Here is a 3,308-nt window from a genome sequence, read left to right on the forward strand (position 1 = left end):
TGTCCATCTCTTAAGGTCTGATTTATCTTGCCCAATCTGTGCTTTGATACTCTGTTCTCTGTTGCCTCCTTTGGTTGCCTCTGAAGCCACACCAGAACTCAGCCCTTCCTCTGTAACAACTCTGGGCTTTGTATGTCCTCCTATTATTTGTACATAGCATGAGATAGACCGGATACTCTGCTCCTAGTCTTCGTGCAGGGCGTTTTAACGATGAGTCAGGAAACCTGTTGTGGATGTTAGCTGAAGCAGGATTAGCAATGCTACCTTTGATTCCACTGGATTATCTGAGAGACCATTTTCCCTCATAAACCATTGTACACAAATGTACAGAAACATCGAGCCAACATTCTGTTGCTTAAAATATAAGCTGGACTTATCTGTTCTACAGTTAGCATCTAAGTATCGATGTGGTAGAATTTGAGAGGCACCACATAGTACACACACACACACACACACACACACACGTACACACACACACATCGTTTTCCTCCAAGCCTGTTTTTGATACCCAGAATGTTATAACTTAAACTTTCCCAGGTTAAGGCATTATTATTAAAATGCAAGTACTCTTGATATCAGACACATGCACCAAAGTAAATTTCAAGAATCCCTTGCATGAGGCGCCTGGGTGGCTCAGTGGGTTAAAGCCTCTGCCTTTGGCTCAGGTCATGATCCCAGGGTCCTGGGATCGAGACCCCCATTGGGCTGTCTGCTCAGGAGGGAGCCTGCTTCCTCCTCTCTCTCTCTGCCTGCCTCTCTGCCTACTTGTGATCTCTGTCAAAATAAATAAAATCTTTAAAAAAAAAAGGATCCCTTGCATATTAATATCTACTAGGTAATCCTTTTCCATAAGGATGTTTCTTGATGGAATAGAGAGGACAGAACATTTGAGGACTTTGAAATCACCACTGAAAACTTGCAAAGGAGGACTAGAAAGAAGAAAGGGTATAGAGTGAGGACAGCAAGAGCATTTGCAGGTAAGTTTCACCTGCCTCAAGCTTTCTGCTAGAGTTGATACTACTTTCACCCATGTATATTGATACAAACTCAATAAAATAAACAAGGATAGAAAAAAAATAAAATAAACAAGGAAATACACAAAGTGGAATAAAATGCTGATCTCTAATTTGGGGGTACCTTCTCTACAGGAGGGTACTAGGAATTGCAACTTTGCCTCTAATCAGATGTTCTCTGGGTATGATCAAGCAGGCAGAAGGATCTAAATTAACATAAGGCTACACAGAATGTCACAAATGCATCCTGACATCCCATGGCTAGCGGCCTTGAGGATTTCAGTTGTACTCAGCTGGACAAAAGGGAAGAATCAGAAGTACTAAGGACAAGTGGACTATCTTAGCTGCTCTGAGTTTTTACCTACCTGGGGGCATGTCACTCTCAAACCTCTCTCTCCAGCCCCAAGCTCCTTCCCAAGTCCATTTCTCATGCTAGGTGTTAGGCAATTTTCCACATGTCAAAATACAGACAATAAGCCTGCAGCCCCAAAAGGAGTGAGGTAATGATTCTGCTTGCCAAGAACCACCTTCCCCGGCCATGATGTCACATGGCTTATTGAAGCTGTGGAGGGAGTGAGGGCTGTGGGATCCCAGCTGGTGGCTGGATTTTGGCAGAAAGCTGAGACACCCACAACACTAGAGACCACCTCCTACCAGTGGGAAGCTGAGTTAAAATCAAGAGAAACTAGTTGTCAAATTCAGCCTTTCCATGCACAAGAAAAAAAAAAAAAAGAAAAAAGAAAGACGCTGTTATAACGTTGGAGGAAGAAATTAGTGATCGCCTGCTAAAGTGAATGAAAGCAGCAGGGATAGGAACCACCACAAGGACAACAGGACAGTGGGAGACAAATATAGTATAATTGGGGGAATTTATAGTGAGTGTGGGGGACAGACCCACTCTAAGGATATGCCGTCCTTTGGATGCACTGACTTGGCTTCTACATCCTAGCTTTCCTGGTCTTGGGAACTGTGTGGGAGCTGATAAAGGTGTCCCCCCGAGACCTCAATCCAGTCCATTCTCCATCCTCCTTGTTTGCAGCGTCTCCTTCCTCCCAGGGGTGGTGCCTGTGGTTAGGACAATGCCTCACGTTGCCAGGAGAGGGCAGCGGATCATTCCCCCCACCACTCAGGTGTACCCTCCAAGCTTCTAGGATTCCAGTCAGTTTTCCGTGGTTACTGAGTGCCTCCTATGTGCCAGGCTCTGTGCCGAGCACTGGGATTGCAAAACTGACTGAGATACGGTCCCTGCTGTGTCTTTTTTTTTTTTAATATTTTATTTATTTATTTGACAGATAGAGATCACAAGTAGGTAGAGAGGCAAGCAGAGAGAGAGGAGGAGGAAGCAGGTTCCCTGATGAGCAGAGAGCCCGATGTGGGGCTCGATCCCAGGACCCTGGGATCATGACCTGAGCTGAAGGCAGAGGCTTTAACCCACTGAGCCACCCAGGTGCCCCCTCTGCTGTGTCTTGAGGGGGGTGGGGATGGGGACAATAGGGGCATTAAAAAGTGTCTCATAAGGAGCACCTGGGTGGCTCAGTTGTTAAGCGTCTGCCTTCGGCTCAGGTCATGGTCCTAGGGTCCTGAGATTGAGTCCCGTTGAGAGTTGGGCTCTCAGCAGGGAGCCTGCTTCTCCCTCTCTCCCCTCCCCCTGCTGGTGTTCCCTCTGTAGCTGTCTTTCTCTCTGTCAAATAAATAAATAAAATCTTAAAAAAAAAATTAGGAGAAGCTTGAACTGGGTCTTGAAAGATGATGGGTTTGCAGCCAGTTAAGCTGACTGTGCTCTTTCCCCATGGGGGCCCAGTGCACAATGGCTGCAAACAGGAACCTCCTTGGTAGTATACGCAGCCTGTTTCCCTAAGGATTGCCCTAAGGAACCTTGGAGACAGCCCTTCCCAGTGGACATTGATGTCTGACCTCATGTTATCTCTCATCTAGGCTCCAGACAGCTATGTGGGGTGTCTTTGGAAAGTCGGGGTCCATATTGGCCAAGTCACTGTGTCCATCCATATCAAGCAGCAAAACAAGGAGCATGGGATTGAGGCCCCATACAGGGCCAAGGTCAAGTTCCCTGGCCTCCAGAAGATCCACATTTCCAAGAAGTGGCCTCACTAAGTTTAAAGGGGATGAATTTGAAGACATGGGAGCTGAAAAGTGGCTCATCACAGATGGCCGTGGGTCAGATATATCCCTGATCATGGTCCCTTGGGGGGCACCTGGGTGGCTCAGTGGATTAAGCCTCTGCCTTCTTCTCAGGTCATGATCTCCGGTCCTGGGATTGAGTCCTGCATCAGGCTC

General features: G+C 46.9%; 1 non-coding gene across 1 annotated transcript; it reads left to right on the forward strand.

Moving 5' to 3' along the window:
* The first annotated feature begins 2,768 nt into the window (after nucleotides 1–2,768).
* LOC132009081 (small nucleolar RNA SNORA70) lies at nucleotides 2,769–2,901 on the forward strand. Its single transcript, XR_009401783.1, has one exon. It is a non-coding gene; the product is annotated as a small nucleolar RNA SNORA70 (small nucleolar RNA).
* Nucleotides 2,902–3,308: the final 407 nt, after the last annotated feature.

This window comes from Mustela nigripes, unplaced genomic scaffold (assembly GCF_022355385.1).
Source record: "Mustela nigripes isolate SB6536 unplaced genomic scaffold, MUSNIG.SB6536 HiC_scaffold_4270, whole genome shotgun sequence".
NCBI classification, from domain to species: domain Eukaryota; kingdom Metazoa; phylum Chordata; class Mammalia; order Carnivora; family Mustelidae; genus Mustela; species Mustela nigripes.